This window comes from Zingiber officinale, chromosome 2B (genome assembly GCF_018446385.1).
Source record: "Zingiber officinale cultivar Zhangliang chromosome 2B, Zo_v1.1, whole genome shotgun sequence".
Taxonomy (NCBI): Eukaryota; Viridiplantae; Streptophyta; class Magnoliopsida; order Zingiberales; family Zingiberaceae; genus Zingiber; species Zingiber officinale.
Genome location: NC_055989.1, coordinates 88,487,017 through 88,509,500, shown reverse-complemented (window position 1 = coordinate 88,509,500; position 22,484 = coordinate 88,487,017).

Here is a 22,484-nt window from a genome sequence, read left to right as displayed (position 1 = left end):
TCCACCCATGTGGACTCAATTGGATCTAATCCACCATGTGTACTTAATTTTACAATCTCCCACTTGAGCTATACTTGATTCCTTATACACCACACAACCCCTTAGTTGAGCTCAACATGCTAAACTTTATGGGTTAAATATCCCTTAAATAATCTCGTCTATTAAATCAATTAGTACAAGACTAAAGAAGTCATAGCTATTATAACTGTAATAAGACTCAGCAGTAATCACAGTACTAATATCATTAACGACATAGATCAAATGTGAATGTGTAGTACAAGAATGGCACTAAATGTGATCTACAAGTGTCTATTCTCAATAATTCCTCTTTATGACCCAAACGGATCCAAATCATATTTACCAAAACCTTATGCTAAACTGCAGTGGTAAATCATGATTCAATTTTATGATTCCAAATGGAGTTCACATCATATTTACAACAATCAAATGTAAAACTGCAATAGTAAATATGAAATCCATATGTCCAAGAAAGTCAAACTCATACACACATATAAGAAAAATTGCAGTATATACAATGAGCCAAAAAAAAATATGTGTTCATGAACATAGAACATCACATAAAATACAAATTCCTACACAATGGGTGCTTCATCAAAAAGAAGAACCCCCATATTCAGCATATGCTGATGAAACACCTTGGGTGATAAACCCTTAATGAGTGGATCCGTTAACATAGAATTTGTTCTGATATGATCTATCATTATTTGACCATTTTGAACTCTTTCTTTAACCATCAAAAATTTTATGTTGATGTGTTTAGACTTCGATGAATTGTGATTGTTCTTCGAATATAATTTTGTAACTTTGTTATCACAGTTGATCCTCAATGGCCTATCAATGCCTCCAATGATATGTAACCCTGTGATAAGGTTCTACATCCATACTCGTGGTTGGAAGCTTCATAGTAGGCTATGAACTCTGCCTCCATGGTAGAAGTGGCCATTAGCATATGTTTGACGCTTTTCCATGATATAGTCTCTTCTGCCAACATAAAGACATAACCTGAAGTGGACCTCCTGCTATCTAAGCATCCAGCAAAATCAGAGTCTGAGTATCCAACGATCTCTAGATGACCTGATCTCCAATATATGAGCATGTAATCCTTCATTCTTTGTAGATACCGCATAACCCTCTTTACAACTTTCCAATGCGCTGGTATAGGGTTACTCAAATATCTACCCAACATCCCCAACAGAGTGTCGCCGGGAGCACAACTCTGCATGCCCTACCGAATGAGCACCTTTTCAATATAGGCCTTTTATGATAGTCTAAGTGTATACCTTGAATGATCACAAGCAATCTGTATGCCTAAGACAAAAAATGTTTCACCAAGATCCTTCATTTCAAACTCATCGGATAGAAATGACTTGGTTTCTAGCAGCAGACTCATATCATTGCTTGCAAGCAATATATCATCCATGTAAAGAATAAGTATAATGAACTTGCTCCTACTGAACTTGATGTACAAACATTGATCAACTGGATTCTCCTTGAAATTATATGAAGAAACCACTTGATCAAACTTCCAGTACCATTGACAAGATGCCTACTTTAAATCATAAATAGACTTCCTTAGTTTACATACTAGGTGTTTTAAGTCATCTGACTCAAAGTTCTCTAGTTGCACCATGTATATAGTTTCTTCAATATTTCCATTGAGAAACGTAGTTTTAACGTTCATTTGGTGTAGCTCTAGGTCACAAGAAGCTACAAGTGACATGATTACCCTAAGGGAGTCTTTCGCCGAAACCAACAAAAAAGTCTTCTTGTAATCGATGTCCTCTTTTTGAGTGAATCCCTTGGCGACTAGGCGTGTCTTATACTTTTTGACATTGCCATGTGAATCCCATTTGATCTTGAATAACCATTTACAACCTATTGGACCAGTTAGGGCCAGCAAGAAGGAGATTGAATTTATCTGTCAAAAAGTAAAACAAACATCTTTCTCGACCGTTCAACTCAGATTAGCAGCAATAGTATAATTAAAATAAACAACAAGAAAATGAAGGAAGAGGCGCAGAGTTTACTTGGTTACAACCTAGGTAGTTGTTAATCTAAGGACAATGAAAGCTCTAGAAATCTCCTTTGGTGAAGGTGGAGAAGCCTCTTACACTCATTAATTACTCAGACTATTACTAGGAAAAGAATACAAGAGTTGTTATCTATTTCCTAGGTCCAGGGATCTTTTTATAACCCCTGAGAAATATTATCCATGGTTTGAAGGCACCTTCCATAGGGTTGGAAGGTACCTCTAGTGAGGCGCCAAAGGATAAAGTTTTATCCTTTGGCAATGACTAAAATCAGCCTGGTCGAAGGCACCTTCCATAGGGCTGGAAAGCGCCTTCGTACTGTTCATCGAAGGCACCTTCCAGCCATGGAAGGCGTCTTCCACAGCGAGGCGTGGAGGCGCCTTCAATTCCCTTTGAAGGCGTCTCCAACAGCATCTTCAGCCTTTTTTTGCTCTCCTACTGCTCCAATTCTCTAGGTGATGTCGACCAATCGAAATAGGGCTCACCTGAATCCAATTTCTGGCATTCTCCTCGAGCAGGCTTTCGCTCTGGCTTCTCGTCCCTCGGAACGTCATGCACATCATTCTCATCCACCGGTGTACTCTTCCGCAGCACTTCATCCCTCGGATGCACCGAGCCCATCGACTCCCTTCCCGTGTCATCCTTCTCGCTAGCTGTGTCTTCCGCTCAACTTCTTATGTTCCTAAGCTCCTGCACACTTAGACACAAGGATCAAAACCAACAGGCTATAACTTAACCTGGTTGATCATATCAAAACTACCACAGGGTTCCAACAATCTTCCCCTTTTTAATGTGCATCAATCCAGGTTCAAGTTAGGGTAAAGAACAAACAAATTGCAATAACATAGGGTTTGTAAAGAAATTGTAAAATTAAGTTAAGCATTAACATGCATTAAGTTGCAAAACTAAATTAGGCAATAAAATGCAGAAAAAGGTGTCCCTTACTCCCCCTAAACTTATACATATTCCTTCCCCTTTGATCACATCAAATATATATATATATATATATATATATATATAATAAGTGATCCGGTGGTTAGATCAGGGGACCCCTATTTTGAGGGAGCAACGCCCCGCGGAAGTCAAAGGGCCAGTTGGGCGACCGGCTCCCGGCCGGCCAACCGAGGAATATCTGACGGTAAAAGGCGCCCCGGCGGGAGTCGGGGTTCCGACGCTCAGTGGAACAGTAGCAAGGAGCCGAGCGGAATGCCTAAGAGAAGGTAATATACTGTTAACATTCCTTACATAGCACCCTACCGAAATTCTCCCCAGCATATCGAAGTAAATAGCAGTCCAGACGGGAGGGGAGTTCCGTCCAGCCGGAGTATGAGATGAGGTCCGTCCGGCCGGCGCGTGAACTTCCCGTCCAGCCGGACGGACAGACGTCCCGACCTGTGGTGGGTAGAGATGGACAAGAACACCTTCTGACAGCCGTCAAGTCCTATGGCTAGGCCATGCTCCGAGTCTGACAACGAGGTGTTCTGTTGTCCCATCAAGGACATATTCGGACTGTAGCAGTATGGCGTCAAGTAAGCTTTCTGACAAACACATACCGAGGTATGGGTTGCGGACACGTATGCACCTCAGTGGATGTGCAGGAGCTCTTTCACCGCTCTATATAAAGAGTCGCATACTTCGCCGGAGGTACGCGTTTAACACCTCTGGAGCCACTTTCTTCACTGTTTGCTTGCCTGACTTGAGCGTCGGAGGGTCGCCGCCGGGAACCCCTTCCCGGCCCGACTTCTGTGCAGGTTCGCCGGAGGTTCGTGCAACCAGTCGAAGATCCACGTCAGCAGCCGGGAGCGCCACGTGCCCAGCGTCCGTTGATTCAGCATTCGGACATGATCAACTTGGCGCCGTCTGTGGGAACACTCCTGCATCCGAACGGAAACAATGGATGAGGCTGGACGACAACACACGGTGATGCTTTCGACGGAGGAACTCGACGCTCTGGTGGAATTGAGGGCCGCCAAGCTTGTGGAGCAAAAACAGAAAGCAACGTCAGCGTCTGGTGGTCGAGCGGAAGCACAACCGGCTACCGTTGCATTTCATCGAGCCCTATTCCGCACCCCCGAAGCCGTAGCAACTCATAGAGATCGGGGATCTTCTTCAGATGAAATGCCTAGACGGGATGACAGGAAAGGAAAAGCCCCCCGCACGGACTCATCGCCCGAGCGGATTAATCGTCAATTTTCAGAGGCCATTCTACGAGACCCTCTGCCCAAGCACTACGTACCTCCGACGATCGGCGAGTACAATGGGACAACCGACCCGGATGATCATCTGGGCAAGTTTGATAACACAGCAACCCTGCATCAATACACAGATGGAGTGAAGTGTCGGGTTTTTCTTACCACTCTCTCAGGATCGGCTCAACGGTGGTTTCGGAGACTGCCGGACGGATCCATCACCAGCTTCAAAGACTTCCGAACGGCCTTCCTTCACCACTTCGCTAGCAGTCGGCGCTACCAGAAAACTAGCGTTAGTCTGTTTGCCATCAAACAAGAAGCCCGCGAATCACTCCGAGCTTACATCCAGCGGTTCAACAAAGTGGCCATGGATATTCCAACGGCCACCTCGGAGACCATGATGAATGCCTTCACACAAGGCCTCGTGGACGGGGATTTCTTCCGATCGCTCATTCGGAAGCCGCCCCGAGACTACGATCAAATGCTACACCGGGCCAACGAATACATCAACGTGGAGGAAGCGCAAGTGGCCCGGAAAAAAGAAACTCCAGCCGAGCGGGCTCCCCCTGTCGAACGGAAGCCGCACGCTGTTCATCAGCCACCCAGAGGACCACGGGCCGAAACAATTCGTGCTCATCCAAGACCTCATGTTCAAGAAGTAGCAGCCGAGCGGCCAAGGACAAGGAAGAGATGGACTCCAATGTTCTGCTCCTTTCACCGGACGAACACACATAACACCAGGGATTGTCGGAGCCTTCCACTAATCGCCCACCCCGTTCCTAGAGGTGGCGGTCGTCGGTCGCCATCAGCCGACAGACGACAGAAGCCTCGTGAAGCCGAGCGGAAGGTAGCTGACAGGAGACAACGACAGACTCCCGAGCGGCATCGCTCTCCGAGACAGGAGAATCCCCGGATGTCAAGGGAACGCCCTCGATCGTCCGCTCGGGAAGAAGAAAATAGAAGCAATGCTTCCCGGGGCGAGATCAATATCATAGCAGGCGGGCCGACTGGAGGTGACTCTAACTGAGCAAGGAAGGCGAGCGTCCGGCAGCTCCAAATCCATGCAGTCGGCTGCAGCCAAGAGCGAGCGAGCGGACCCGAAATCAGTTTCGGACCTTTGGACTTGGAAGGAGTCAAAGTACCACACGACGACGCTCTCCTCATCAAAGCGGTAATAGCCAATTACACTATTCACCGTGTATTTGTTGACACAGGAAGCTCAGTCAACATCATATTCAAGAAGCCGTTCGATCAGCTACAAATTGATCAAGCCGAGCTGCTACCCATGACAACCCCCCTATACGGGTTTACGGGTAACGAAGTTCAGCCGGTCGGACAGATCCGGCTAGCTATCTCGCTGGGAGAAGAGCCGCTCAGGAGGACGAGGACAGCAAACTTCGTGGTGGTCGATTCTCCTTCGTCCTACAACGTCATTTTGAAACGAGCCGGCGTCTATAAACGTCCGAGCGGAAGACCGTCGAGCTCCGACGTTAAATATCGAGGCTGCAAGCGTCCGATAAGTTCGCCGCCAAGACCGTTCGACCGACTCTACGTTAAGATCGGCGCAGGGCCTATAAACGTCCGAGCGGAAGACCGTCGAGCTCCGACGTTAAATATCGAGAGACGAGCCGGCGTCTATAAACGTCCGAGCGGAAGACCGTCGAGCTCCGACGTTAAATATTGAGAGACGAGCCGGCGTCTATAAACGTCCGAGCGGATAGTCATCCAAGTGATACATTCCGGCGGTAAGAGCTGATCGACGATAGATCCGGTCCTTTAAGGCCAACATACGACCGATCGGCTCGCTTAGCAAACATAGATGAAAAACCCCTTTGAGGTAAGGTGCAAAGCAAAAGATGGTTGATACGAATTAAAGATGGGAGCGCGTGAGAGAATAATGCTCGCGCGCTGAGCGGCTGTGCAATCGCATGGCGAAAGGCGTTTTTTGAAAACAACCGGCTCGAGCTAATGTTAACGTACGAAGCCGAGCGGAGGAGTTTTAAAGAACACTTCAAACATGACGAAAGAAAATTTCTTGCCAAAACAAAAGTTGCGAGAACGGAAAGATGATCTATTTAAGGCAAACACTGGGCAAACAAAAGATGTTACAGCAGAAATAAGTTTGGCCGAACGGCGAGGGTACAAAAAAGTTGATAAAAAACCCTCCTCACGCGTCAAAATAAAAAAGAGCATCAGGAATGGCGCCCATCACGGTAGCCAGATCCTCTGGAGGGATGGTCAGCTCGGCGGGAAGGTGGCTTTTAGTCTTCAAGTAATCCACTGCCGCCTTGATCGCCTCTTCGAAAGTGAGGGAAATTTTGTCGGTGAATTTCTCTCCGAATTCGTCCGAGCGGACAAACGCCTTCCTCACTTCGTCAGAGCGAGCCGACTCCCCATCCTGATACTCTTTGAGCGCGGCTAGGGAAGCATCGTTAACAGCCTGGAGATCCTTTAAATCCCCTTCAAATTTGAGCAGATCGGTCGAGCGGCTCTCCTTCTCAGTGGCCAGAAGGGCATCCAGATCCTTGATGCGGTGCTCTAGCCCTCTGATCTCCACCTTCATATGGTCCATGTCGTCGATGGCCTTGCGCTTCTGAGTGGTCGCCGTCTTGATCTCTTTATCCCGTTGTTTGACCACAGTTTCAAGCCGAACAACCTCGTTTGCCAGATCGGAAGCGCGTTTCCGTTCGGCTTCCAAAAGCTTTTTACTTTTCTCCAGAGCAGCCGTGGATTGCCCCTGGTTCGCCTCGGAAAGCTTGAGTTTTTTCATTTCTTCCTCCAGCTCGGCCAGTCGATTGCTGACCGCAATCTGCTCTACCCAACTCTGCGAACAAAGGCAGTTAGGCTAAAAGCTAAAACAAAAAGCATCAGTAAAGCAGAAAGACATACCCCAGTCGCCTGCTGCAAGTTACTGTCCCCTAACTGACTGGGGGACATGAGCGTGACGCGTAAGCACGCGTCCTCCCAAACTTTGGCGAGCGGACCGGTGAGGGTGATCTGCTGTTCGGGAGCTGGTGGCCGATCGACGGCTTGAAGGTATTCCTCCGAGGGAAATCTTAGGACAGTTTTAATCACCCTCGGGCCGCTCGAATCATCTTGAGATGCAGCGGCATGGCCAGAAGACTCGCCGATCGGGACCGGACGGTCGCCCAGTCGCCTAAGGCGACGTATAGTCCGAGAGGTGGAAGGTTGCGCCTCAGGGATGGTCGGCGGTAAGTCAAGTTGAGTCGGAGTGTGCTCCGAGGAGACCGCCTCCAAAACCGCTTGAGCCTCATCACTCCGCTCGGCAAGTTGTTCCCTCAGTGAAGGCTGTTGAGCGGCTTGCTCTAGCCGACGGCGCTTTCGAGTCACCAAAGGTGTCTCGTCAGCCGATCGGCCTTCCTCCTCGCCCAGGCAGTTGATGCCTCGGCGCGGGCAGCCGATGCCTCGGGAGAAACTTGAGTTCCCTCGCTCCCTTCAGTTGCAGCGCCGGTCGGAACCAAACCCCGTTCGGCTACCTCTTTGTCCTTTACCGCCTCAATATTGGCGGCTTTCAGCTTGAGCTTTTCGGTTGCCTTAGCACGCCACATAACTTCAGCTGCAGAAACAAAGAATAAATCAGTTAGAACAAAAGAAAAAGGGGGATAAGAATCGCTTACTCATGCTACAAGGCAGATCGGCTTCAATGGGAGACAAGCCAAATATGTACATTACTCCAGGAAGGAGTAACTTGTCAATATCGTAACGTTGGCCGACCAGCTGGTTTGCTGCATGAAGATACGTCGGATGACTCTTGAATTTGCCAAGGCCCGGTTGATTCGGCACCGCCGTCTGCCACTTCGTTCGGAAGGCCGGCCGCTCGGGGAGACGCATGAAAAAGAAGTGCTCCTTCCAATGCTTATTGGAGCTCGGCATGTTGCTAAATAGAACGAAACCCGACCTGGATTGAAATATGAAGGTTCCCCACTCGGATTGTTTTGGGTAGAAGAAATAGTGGAAGATTTGGGGGTCCAAGGGGATATCGTTCAATTTGAAAAGGACTATCACCCCGCTCAGCAACCTAATCGAGTTCGGGACTAATTGGCCGAGCGGGAGGCGAAAGTGGTTGCATATTTTGATGATGCACGGATGTGGAGGAAAGCGCAGCCCGACAAAAAATTGATCACGGAAGAAGCAAATGGTGTCGGGCGGCGGATCATTGAGCCGATCGGAAGGAGTGGCTACAACTATCTCGTGGTCGGCCGGAATTTCATACGTCCGAATGAGACGCAAGGCGTCTTCTTCATCGAATCGGCTCTCTATAGTCGTATACCAAAGACTAGGAGCTCCGACTGTGGGCGTAGAAGTACTCGCCATGATCGAAACAGAAGAGATATCGACAATGACTCCGTTGGGGAGGATACTATTAGATGTGTCTAAGTGTATCTCATTACTTGACACTAAGTCCATTAATAAGATTATGCCCCTTCCGTTGGGGAATATCACACGCTCTTAATTAACTTCCTATAGTCATCCAAAAATGGAAGTCTGTTCTAGTGATCCGCAAACAAGCTCATCCGTTATGGAGGAAGGCACTCAGAGCCAACGCGCAAGCTTGTTTGTATCACTTACAAACCAGTAATGGAGACCATGGGATTTATTTAAAATCCCTCTCCCACTTAGTTATTTATAAATGAGGAATTTTAACTATGCTAGCCTACTAAACTTGTAAACTAACATGCACACACAACACAATATAAAAGCAATAAATAGAAAATTTAATTTTCAACTATTATGGCTTTTATCTCTAGTTGTTCTCCGTGTGTTGTCATCCCAAGCTGCTGCCATATTTGGCCACCATCCATCTTATTCCCGCCTCTGGTTCCTAGAAGGTTCCACGCTTTGCAAGATTCGATCCGCGACATAAATAGAATTTTACATTTTTGATCCTATATTCCATAAAAGGAATGTACATGTATCTAGATCAAAAATAAAATCCTAATTAAAACTAAATACAGCTCCTACTGTATTTTAATACAATCATGCACACACATATAAATGCCCTTGACATGTCCAAGGGTCCAATCACACACATAATAACTAAAAGCTATAATAGTTGGATCCTGCATCCACAAAGTTAGCACATCCTACTATTAACCTGCCTAAATTATGTATGACATGTGCATAATTAAACTAAATACCAAATACACAGAGGCAAAACCCTAGCTCTGATACCAATTGTTGGTTGCTACTCGGAAAACCTATAGGTTCCTGATAATGAGCATTTTTATTGGTTATTTTGGCTCTTAGACTTAGCATTTTTACCTTCTCACATGCTTAATTTGGTGTTTATATTATATTTTGTGAGTATGAATCATTTTGGACTTGAATGTAAATTTCTTACAATTATGGAATTTAATCTCATGTTTGCATGTGGTTTTGTAGGAAATTCAAAGAGCCATGGATTAGGGTCAAACCGGATCGAATTTGGCTTGATTTGGAGGCCAAATGAGGAAGATCAAGCTGAATTAGTGTGGACCGTTGATCCAGATCAAGAGAGATCTACCCCTTCAGTCAGATCAAATGATCCAGCCCTTCATCCTGATTTAAAGCGATCTGGACCGTTCATAGAGATCAAGGCATCCAAGGGTTCATTTAAAGCTTCAATTAAATTTGGGAGGAATCCAATTTCAAAAAAAACCCAATCCAATTCTCAAGCCCAAATTCAAAAGCCCAATTTCATCCTTATTCATTATTGGATCCGGATCTCACTCAAACTCTTCACCTCCTTAACCCAAAACCCGAACCCATTAAGAAAACCCACTTCCCCTTTTCTTCCTCACGCACGGCAGAGTGCGGGACTCTTCTCTGTTCGCGTCTTTTCTTCCCGCAAGGCTAGGGTTCGCGTCAACTTTCCCCACACCACCTCCTTCTTCTTCGTTCTTCTCTCCGGCCGGCGGCCTCTCTTCCTCTCTTCTCGCCGCCGGCCGGCCATCCACAGCCATACTTCTTCTCAGATTCCAGAGGCGAGCGGCAGCAACAACTCGGCAAGGAACGGCGAGCTTTGGCAGCGATTTCCGACCCAATCCACCTCGCCGGAGGGGTTCTCCGGTGTGATCTCCACCGTCCAGCTTCTTCCTGGCAGCTCCACTGCTTGGGGTTCAGGCGGCAGAGCAAGGAGCAGCAGGCGGCGGTTCGTTCCAGTTCACAGCAGTCCACATTCATTTCCAGCCATCTTCCAGCGGAGGGGTTCTTCGGTGGAAGATCCGTTCACCATCTTCGTTGTCACAGCTAGCAGCATTCCAGCAGATTGTGCGCTGTCCACCGGTTTTGGGGGTTCCGAGCCGGGTCTTTTGTGTGACGGCTAAGGATAGTCTTTGGTATCGGTAGAAGAAGTGTGAATGTTGTTGGATTAGTTTAGTTTTCTTAGTTTAATTCTGCATTATGTTAATTTACTTATGTTGAAGTTTGTTTCATTGAATATTTGTATTGAACTAGATTTTCATGTTTAAATTGCACTTACTATGCTTGATTAGTTTCACGCACACAACGTGTTCGATGAAATGCTTCAACCAAAAGTTAGGTTCAATTTAATATATTTTAGTTTATTGAATTCTTGCTTTGTCTTGTACTTTCAATTTTGTTAGGTTTTAGCTTTGATTTAATGCAATTAGGTTAGATTAGTTTAGACTTTCATTACATGCTTTAGGTTTCATTACATTCTTAGTTTCATTAATGTTTTGTTTCATGTTATTCCCATTGATGGATATTCTTGTATCGTAGTGTGACAATGCGATGTAGGAAAATCGTCAATGGTTAGATAGGGATTTCTTTACTTGCAATGTCTTTTATTCATTAGGGTTAGTTTCATTGCTTGTATTGTCTTTCATTATTTAGGTTAGATTTTATTTGATGCTTCGCTATTTTCATTCCCTAGATTAATCGTGTTGATAATTAACTCATAGCGTAGAGTGACAATACGTTGTGGATTAATTGTTGGCACTTAGTTAGATTTCATTCAGCATTAGATTAATTTCTTTCTTGTTCTGTTTTTCATTTCTTAGATTTAGAATTAAAATCCAAAACCCCAAATTCCATATTAAAAATCTCAAAAAAATAGAAATAACATATGATCCTAAGTTTACCATCCTATCGTTGCTTTCGTTGGCGGACGACCCGAGTCATTCCTATGCTACATTAGCGTAGGAGGGGTTTGGTACTTCATTGTTTGATGCCCAATTCGCGACAAAATTGGGCCACTATCAGTTCCACTGTACAAAAATTTTGTACAAAGATCTGAACCTTTTCCTAGCTACCATGTGTTCTTTTAAATTAAATTTTGGATCGCCTGCGGAACTTAACACGTTTGATCCAAAACTTAATCTATTTGTTCTTTTAGGTTTTGACTTGGATCTCCTGCGAAACTTAACACGTTCGACCCAAGTCTCCTTAAGTTATTAATTCCATTAAATATTAATTTCCATAAAAGGTTCCCAGTACTGACGTGGCGAGGCACATGACCTTCTTGGATATGGGAGCAACCACCACCGACTAGACAAAACCTTTAATAGAAAGCTAATATTTAATTTCCTAAAATAACTTTAGGTTAACCAAAGAGAACAATCAAATCACAAGGAAAAGAAAGAAACAAAAGAACACAACATCGAAAAACATATTCGAAATACTAGAACGTAAGCCTCTTGTATTTGGTATTATTTCCATAAATAACTAGCATGATGCGGAAAAGGAAAAACTACTAGTTATACCTTCTAGAAAGACCTCTTGATCTTCTACCGTATTCCTCTTCTAACCTCGGACGTTGTGTGGGCAACGATCTACCAAGATGAGAAAACACCAACCACCTTCTTCTCCTCCAAGCAAGGTTCGCCACAGGAAAAACTTCACCAAGGAGGAAAACCAAAATACTAACCAAGCTCGAAGAGCTAGCTTTCTTCTTCTTCTTCTTCTTCTCAGTATCAGACCACCAAGAGCTTGATGGAAGAGGGAGATTCGGCCACCACAAGAGGAAGAGAGGGAGAGGTTGGCCCACACCAAGGAACAAAGAGGGAGAGAAATAATAGATGTTGTGTCTCGTGAAGGCACCTCACCCTTCTTTTATATTCCTTGGCAAATTAGGAAATTTAATTACAATAAAATTTCCTCAATTTCCTTGATATGATTTAATTGAGAAAAATAAAATAAAATTTCCCAATTACAATCACATGGTCGACATCATTGGAGAACAAATTGGACAAATTTTAATCAACAATTAAAACTTCCTAATTTGTTTCCGAAATTTTAAAAAATAAAATTTCTCTTTAAAATCTCTTCATGGTTGATAAAGGAAATTTCTATAATTTTAATTTTATCAACATGTGAATAATTTTAAAGAAAATAAAACATCTCTCCAATCTATGAATAAGGAAAGAGATCTAATCTCTTTCTTTAATCTTTATAGATCTTTTATAAGAGATATTTTAATTTTAATTCTCTTTAAATTATATCTTCAACATAATAATAAAATTAAAATTAAATTTCTTTTTAATTTAATTATGGTCGGCCACTACCCAAATTCATACCTAGGCCAAACCTAGCTTGTTCCCAAGCTAGCTTGGCCCGCCCCTTAGGGTAGAGGTGGGTATAGAACTCTATAAATAAGAGGCTACGATAGGATGAGAGGAGGAATTGGTTTGGTCTTCCGATAAAATTAGCATCCCGTGTTAACACAACTTAATTTTATCAATGATAATTCATTCCACTAGAGAACTATCATTGAACTACCGCACCAATCCCAAATTATATTTTTGGGTTCCTTCTTATTATGAGTGTGTTAGTCTCCCTGTGTTTAAGATATTGAATGTCCACTAATTAAGTGAGTTACTGACAACTCATTTAATTAATATCTAAGTCCAAGAGTAGTACCACCCAACCTTATTATCATGTCGGACTAAGTCCACCTGCAGGGTTTAACATGACAATCTTTATGAGCTCCTCTTGAGGACATTATCAACCTAGTATCTCTAGGACACAGTTTCCTTCTATAATCAACAACACACACTATAAGTGATACCATTTCCCAACTTATCGAGTTTATTGATTTATCGAACTAAATCTCACCCATTGATAAATTAAAGAAATAAATATTAAACATATGTGCTTGTTATTATATAATGATTAAGAGCACACACTTCCATAATAACTGAGGTCTTTGTTCCTTTATAAAGTCAGATAAAAGAAACGACCTCTAATGGTCCTACTCAATACACTCTGAGTGTACTAGTGTAATTATATAGTCAAGATAAACTAATACCTAATTACAATACGACCTTCTAATGGTTTGTTCCTTTCCATTTTAGTCGTGAGCTACTGTTTATAATTTATAAGGTACTGATAACATCATCTTCTGTATGTGACACCACATACTATGTTATCTACAATATAAATTAAATGAACAACTACAAACAAATGTAGACAATTTGACCAAATGTGATTCTTTACTCATAATGAATGTTTACAAAGCTTAGGCTTTCAGTATACACTCCAACATCAGTTTCGTTGCTCTGCTACATCATTCTACTGAGGTGTCCCAGGTATGGTGTATTGTGCCACAATACTGCACTCAGCAAGGTAATCCGCAAATGACCCAGGACGTTGTTCACATGATCCGTCTACCATAGTATTCACCACTACGGTTTGATCTTACGGCATTTATCTTCATACCAAGTTGATTTTCAACTTTACCTTTGAAAGTTTTGAACATGTCTAAAGATTGCGACTTCTCATGAATAAGGTATAAGTATCTGTATCGAGAATAATCATCTATAAAGCTTATAAAGTATGATTGATCATTCCAATAAGCCTTAGGGAATAGTCCACATATATCCATATGTATAAATTCTAAGACTCCATTACTCCGCCTTGAACCCTTATTACTTTTGTCAGTTATTTTTCCCTTGATACATTCAATGCAGATTCCAAAATCTAACATATCAAGAGAATTGAGAATTTCTAATAACATTAAACTTTTTAGGCATTGTTTAGAGATATGTCCTAATCATCTATACCATAACATGGATGAATTCTCATTTGTCACACCACGCTTCACACCTATACTATGCATCACAAAATTATCCGTATGAGTTTTAGTGTCAAATCTATATAACTTATCAATCAAGGAACCAGTACCACATAAGATAGAATTTCGAAAAATACTAAACTCTTCATTTCCAAATGAACAAGTATATCCGGATTTGTCCAAACATGAAATAAAAATTAAGTTTCGTTTAAAAGATGACACTACAAATGTAATTTCCAATTTCAAAAGTGCATTGTTCCCTAAACAAACTCTAAAGACACATATTGTCTCTACTTTTGCCTTCTTGCTCGTTCCGATATAGATGAATCTTTCGGCATCAATTGACATTCGGCTCGTGAGGTAACCCTGCATAGTTACACTTATGTGAGTAGTTGCACCAGTATCTATCCACCAAGTGTTATTAGGTACAGTAGCTAGGTTAACTTCTGAACTAACAAAGTTAAGAAATATACCTTTCTTGGTATACCAGTTGGCATATCTAAGGCAATCATTCTTCAGATGACCTTTCTTTTTACAAAAGAAACAAGTTCGGTCCGAATCTTATTGCTTTTGCACCTTATGCCCCTGAAGCTCAAGTTACTGCAAGTTGTTTACCCTGACTCTTACCATTACCCTTCTTCCTTTTCTTATTCGAATACTGAGATGAGGATGCATAGTAAGCACTTTGAGATGTGTCACCTCTCAATCTCTCTTCTTCTTGTACACACTGAGCTATGAGATTATTTAGTGCCAATTTCTCTTTTTGGGTATTATAACTAATCTTAAAAGGAGTGAACTGTGTAGACAGAGAAATTAAGATGAGGTTCACAAGGACACTTTCAGACGTGTCTAACTTTAGTATCTTAAGCCTTATAACCAGGTTATATATCTCTATGATGTATTCCCTAATGTTATCCTTCCCTGTGTACTGCATAGACATTAACTCCGTGAGAAGTATAGTGGTCTCGACCTTTTCGTTTGAGATGAATCGACCCACTAATTTCTTAAAGAAGGTTTTAGCATCCTCCTTCTCAGTTATTAAACCCCTTAATGATTCCAGAATTGACATTCTCATGATCATCAGACTCATGCAATTTGATCGCTCCCACTTTGTCAAAGTTCATCTTTTGATCTGCAGTTGAATCATCAGTCAAAGGTATAAAGCGATCATGCCTAAAGGCATAGTTTAGATCCATGCAGCCCAATAAGACTGTAATATATTCTTTCCATTGTCCAAAGTTTGTGCCAGTAAGCATGAAGATGTTGTTTAAATTAATAGACATTGAGAGTGCTATATAAATAAAAGCAAAGAACATAGCTCAATTTAGCAAATAAGACATGTATCTTGTGCAATAACAAAATGCAACAAATAAAACATGCAACTATATAGGCATACATAGAGATATCTAGTATAACATTACATTAAGTCTTTGGACTAAATTATAAATTGCTATTGGTACTCTCTAAATAACTTATGATCACCTTCATCTGCCATATAACTCGCCTTCCTTTGGGCCGACGCATTATGCGCATAATACTTTATTCATGAGCTTCCTTTAATTAACTTATGTTTTCTAGCATCACTCACAATGCTTCCAATCGACCACATAGTGCCCCTTCCTTTGGGTCGACACACCATGTGCATGATCAAGAAGTTTAACTTAATTTGTGAGCTTTCTTAAACATATATCCGACATAAGAATAATTTTCCTTTGGGTCAATCACCCTTAGCATGGATATATATCCCTCTACACTAATACTCCTAGCCTCTCCAATAGTTCTCACTTTGATGATAGTATATGTTCGATTAGGTAACAAGAGAGAAGAAGAATCCAGGAAAAAATTGATATAAATTGAGCTAAATTCAGTTATCAATCGATTGATATTGGATATCAATCGATTGACACCCTTTTAATCGATCAAGAATGGATGTGAATCGATTCACGCGTGTGCCAATCGATTGACCAATCGATTGAATATACATGGATCGATCCAGAAAGCTTTTGTTCACTTGTTCATGCACTCGTTCGCCAATCGATTTAGAAACCTTCTATGGACAACCTAGCAAACTCTAATCGATTGGTTGATCGATTGATTAATCAATTAACCGATTGATCCAAAATCTCTCTGTTGGCTTCTCACAATTTTCAATCGATTGACTGATCGATTGGTGAACCTCAATCGATTAATTAATCGATTCAAGAGCTTTTTGTTTTATTCTTGCAACCTTCAATCAATTGACTGATCGATTGATGACCCCATTGATTAGCCAATCAATCCAGAAGCTTTCCTTTATATTCTTGTCACGATCGACAGTCTAAATCGATTGATTCTTCATACTGATCGATTGGTAAACACCAATCGATCAGCCGATTGATTCCAAACCCTTCTGTTCATGAACTTGAGCATCCCAATCGATCAAGCCTTACGCCAATCGATTAATAAGCACCAATCGATCAATTGATCTATTTGGGAAGCTTCTGTTCGCGAATTCACGACTCTCAATCGATTAGGAACCTTCCCATCGATTGATATCAGAAAATGCCTAATTCTAAATGTGATTTTCTACTCTAAAATCGCGCCACCAATCTTGTTCTTCGTAGATAATGCAAAAAACTCGATTCAAAGGTTAAATCATAATCTATCCAAGCTACACTCAACGAATATATATCAATTTCACCCATCCATATGGAATTAAATGAAAAAATTGATGTATTTATGCCAAAACATTGAAAATTTATCATTACGCCTTAAAAACTGATAATAAGCCAATCATAAGCTCTGATACCAATTATTAGATTTGCAATACATCATATATAAACTAAAGGATGTATCTACAACAAGACCTGGCTTCTATCAATCTTTAAAGCACAACACAAATTGAAACAATAGCACATGAATGACTGACCTAAATCCATCACTAAGGCTAATGCTTCTTACTTGTCGTCAGAGTTCTTGCTATTGCGGAAAAGTCTTCTACAGGAGTGGGTGGTGGCAATCCTTTACTTTCTCTTGATGAGAAAGAGAAGAGGTTGAAGAGACTCTAGAACATGTCATAATTCATGAGTCTCATCCTTTATATACCAAGCCCATCTTGTAGGGACTATCCTCCTTAAAGCTCATTCATCATTAACAACCCATCAATGTTAATGAACCGGATTTTAGATCTACACATACAACCGACATCTATTTAGATCAAACCCTCTTTATATGCTTGAAAGCATAGGTCACTTAATTGGGTTTAGTTACTTTAATGACAATTAGTCGTGTGTATCTTAATCAAGTATAAGCCCACCTTATGGAGATTAAGTCTACCCATGTGTACTTAATCCTACATACCTTTGAGGTGTGAATTGAGGAGGGAAAGGAATACCTGTGAAAAAAGTCATTCAACCCAAGGAAGATAAGAGAAGAGAAAAGAATCCCGCGGAAAGCATGTGGAAAAGTGATAGAGAGAAAAAAAAACAAAAGTGAAGTTGTGCGAGGTGGGCGACCGCGCAGACTGCCCTAGTGTGGTTGCGTGGTGCCACCCTACACGAGGCAGTCGCAAGCCACAATGGTTGCATTGGGCCGATTGTGCAATACCATTACATAAGGGTGAGGTACAGGAAGAGAAAGACTTTTCGCCTGATTTAAGTAGATGAAAAAAAAATAAAAAAGTGATCTATAGATAGATTTATGAATCCATTCGTCCATTATTTGATAACGAGTAAGCAGTGGATCCTCACAAAGTAAACAGTAGAAAAAAATTTTCTATAGGAAACTTTTCTCAGTTTTTAAATATGCACTCCTAAATAAACATAACATAAAACCCACATGCAAATGGTTGATTTGCAATCAGAGCACACCATTTAGACTTTAGAAGGTCTTTTGCAAGTGTTGTTGGATTTCGATGATAGTTATCGATGAAGTTTGCTTATTGCTCAATTTCACCCTTCTATTAAGACAACACAATTTGAGTCATCCACAGAAAGATCACGCCATTAGCTACGAGATGAAATCAACAAATAATTGTTAGATAGAGTTCGAGACTCTGCTGCAGCACATTGTGGAGAATTTTCTTCTTATCAATAGCGGACCTGAGAACGTTAGGTATCAGGATGGGCCTCTATGTATGGTTCTCCAATTTACCCAGGTGATTGGTGGAAAATTCTAGTGAGACCAGCCCGATTACCCCAAGATTAATCGAGTTCAAGGTTTGGATACCTAGTGCCAACTAAAAATAATAATTATTGGCCCCTAATCGATATATAGAGACTTAAAACTCTATTTACTTGAAGATACAGATCAAGAAGAGAAAGGAATTCACCATTAGGTTTTATCATATGACGAGGGCATGGAAAGATGAAAGAAAGAAAGAAAAAGTAAATTATAAAGAAGAGAAAGGAAAGGGAAGAAGAGAAAGGAAACGTGAGCGACGTCGTGACCTCTTTGTTGTTGGACTTCCCGTGATGAGGTCATGATCTCTACCTCTCAGCAAGGTCGTGTTGGATATATGTGAATGGAAAAGAAGTAGATGTTGGGACACTTCAGAGCTATAGGGGGTGAATAGCTTCTCGCGTTCGTCGATGATGATGTGTAGCGGATAAACTCGACATAAAGCTCCCCAATGCTAACACAATGAATTTACTTGGTATCCACCTCAAGAAGAGATAACTAATTCAAAGATCTTACCATCACTCACACATCCACTAAGAATACACTTCTTCTCAGAAACACTCTAGAGGTGGAGAAACCTCGTACAAGACTCTCAATTACAACAAGAAGAAAGAATAAGCAAATACAATAAAAATCTTACAATATTAACACAAATAAAATCCTAGCTAGCTTCTTCTTCTTGTTTGGAACGTCTCTTGACCTTGGAAGTGCAGCAATACTTTGCTCCAAGAAGCCTCAAGAATAGGTGAGCTCGGTGAAAAGAGTGGAGAAGAAAACCTGTGAGCGATGTTTCAGAACAGTGTATGCGAAACTCTTTTATTGGGCGCACAACGGCTAATTTTCCACCTTAAGCGATTAGACTAATCGCTTAAGGGTTCTTAATCAATTAGCTGAATCGATTAAGAACCTTTTTGTTTGTGCAAGAGCAGACCATAAGCTATTAAGCTTCCTTGCTTAATCGCTTACCAATTTCTCTATGCATTCGTAAAATCTAGGCTTAATCGATTGTCGTAATTGATTAAGCATTCGTAATCAATTGATCTAATCAATTACGAATCTTTCTGTGCACTTAACGAAACCTGCTTAATAGATTAAGCTTCGATAATTGACTAACTTAATCGATTACCAAACCTTAACTTCCAAACTGAAGTCTAGGGTTCCTCTACTCAACATTCGATCAACTGTGACCTGTTGAGACCTCTCATTGCCTAGCATCTGGTCAACCTTAACCTGCCGGGACTTCTTCACCAAGTGTTCAGTCAAACCTTTTACCCACTTGGACTTTTCTCCTTGTATCAAGTGTTCGATCAATCCTTTGACCCACTTGGACTCCTCAACTCGTGCCAAGTGTCTGGTCCTCTATAACCCACTTGGACTTCCAATCACCAGGTGTCTGACCACCCTTGATCCACCTAGACCTCCACATGCCTAGCTTCACTCACCAGGACTTTCATCTGCCTAGCTTCACTCACTAGGACTTTCACTTGGCTTCACTCACCACGATTTTTGATCTGCCTAACTTCACTCACTAGAGCTTTCACACTACCTAGCTTCACTCACTAGGACTTTCCAACTACCTGGCTTCACAGGACTTTCTCACTGTGTCCGGTTAAACACTGACCTACTTAAATTTTCATCTTTTGCCAACTTTCTTGTTGGGCTTCCCTTACCTAACCTCTAATTAGGACTTCCTAGTCAGGTATCTAGTCAACCTTTATTGGAGCAATATGGGTACCCTAGGTTTTAATGTTTGGGCAAAGATTTAAGTTAGGTTTATCATTGTATTTGATATGTATTGTAAGTGTGCAGGATACAGGTACAACAAGGAAAGTCCAAGGGTGATCTTGGCAAAGGAGGAAAGTCCAAGGATGAGTCTTGACGGTGTAAGTCCAAGCATGTAGTCTTGGCAACATAAGTCCAAGTGTGACTTGGCAATGGATGAAGTCCCGGAGGCGCGACCTCTTGGAAAATGAAGACCCGACAACAATGACAAGACCGATGGAAGCTCCAAAAGGCAAGACATGAAGGATGAGGAGGCATCTGAGGGACACAAGGCTGATGGAGGAGGCTAGAAGGCTAGGTCTAGGTTGGTCGGGCGAGGATGAGTGTTGAGTGAATGTACTCGGGGGTTAAATCCTAGTATTAGGATTTTACCGTAGTGTTATTGTAGCAGTACTGTAGCGTTACTGTAGCAGTACTATAGCAGTTGACTGATGTTTTCATCAGTCGACTGGTGCGGTCGATCGGGCAGTCAACTGAGAGCGAACAGAATGCCTCTGTTTGTTCAGTTAGTATGGAGCAGTCGACTGATGGAAGTATCAGTCGACTGGTATCGAGCCGTTGGGTTGTAACGGTCGAATCTCTACAAAGGGCAGTCGACTGATGATTTTGGAAGTCGACTGATAGGCGGGGTTTTCCAACTCATGTCATATATAACCAAGCATTAGAAGCTTGGTTAAGGTTGACGAAATTAGTGGTGGTTAACCCTAATTAGAGTCTCCAAGTGCCCAAGTGATCTAATGTGCTTGTACGAGGTTGCGGCGATATTTCTCCACCCACAAGGAGCTACACGAGCTAGCCGAAAGTTCTCCGGGGAATCATCAACCGATGGATCGGGATCGTCCACCTTACGGACAGCCGTGAAGTAGGAGCTTTATCTCCGAACCACGTTAAATCAACGTGTTATGTTTGCTTTCTATTGTTAGTATTTGTTTTTTTTATTCTGTTATGCATACTAACCATTGTAGAAATTGATGTTTTGAGTTAGACGTTATTCTCCCCCCCTCTAGCGGACGTCAAGGTCCCAACAAGTGGTACCAGAGCGGGTCGCTCTTTTGCGGACTAATCGCCGAGGGAGCAAAGTGCTAGAGGAAGATGGAGTTCAAAGGTCCGCTTGGATGGGATATCCGGATCCTACTTCCATATGACCAAGAAGACTTCGGGTATTGGAGGTCATGCTTGGAGACTTGGTTCCAAATGGATTGGAACCATTGTATCGCATTAGAAGATTCTTTCGAAACTCCAACAGACAAGAAAGGAAAATGCCTCCGGCATCGGTATTGTACCAAGGAGCAAAGGGAGAAATTGGAGGCGGATAAGGAGGTAATGAAAATTCTATTGAATTTATTACCTCCTAACATTTTGTTGAGTGTAGGCAATTACGAAAATACAAGTGATCTTTAGAAAAAGATCATTGCATTCCATGAAGATCCTACAAAACTCCAAGTAGTGGAGGAACCCAAGGAGAATGACTCATTGGTCCAAGAGAAGAAGGACCAATCGGATGTTGTCACATGTTCAACATCCAAGGAGGAGAAGGAAGATGAGAAGGTATCATCCACATCTTCAAGGGAGGAAGAAGTGGAATCATCCACATCTTCAAGTGAAGAGAAAGAAGAGCAATCCAAGGAAGAGGAGATCTTGGAAGCTCAACCCTCCACCTCAACTACCAAGAAGAGCACAAAGGATCACATCAAATGCTTTGAGTGTGGTAAGATGAGGCACTACAAGAGTAGGTGTCCTTCGCTCAAGAAGGTAAAGGAGGTGAACCCTAAATTTACTAAAGTTAATTTAGAAACTAATGTGAGTTTTAGGAAGAAGAAGGAGAAGAAGCACATTATGTGCTTTACATGTGGTGAGTGGGGTCACTACCACACAAAGTGCCGAAGGAGAGAAGAGCTCAAGAAATTGGCGTACTTGAAGAAATGGGAAAAGAAGAGGAGCACAAGTCAAGGGGGAGCTTCAAAGGTAAAAGGGAAAGTAATCCCTATTTTAAAGTTTAATCCAAGCTCCAATTCTTATATGCTTGTTCGAAATAATGTAGATTATTTACCCAAACATAATCGTGGATTTAGGTATAATGATAGGAATAGGGTTAACACGGTAGATAATCCTAAGAAATCATACACTAAGGGTAGACCTAATAAGACCCAAACTACTTTGCCTAAGGGAAGGAAAGTGGGTGAAAATCTAAGCATTAATCCCAAGAAAGGGAGACATATGCCTAGGAAGGTGGGTAGGTCTAGGGATGTCCAAGGTGGACATGTTGACTCT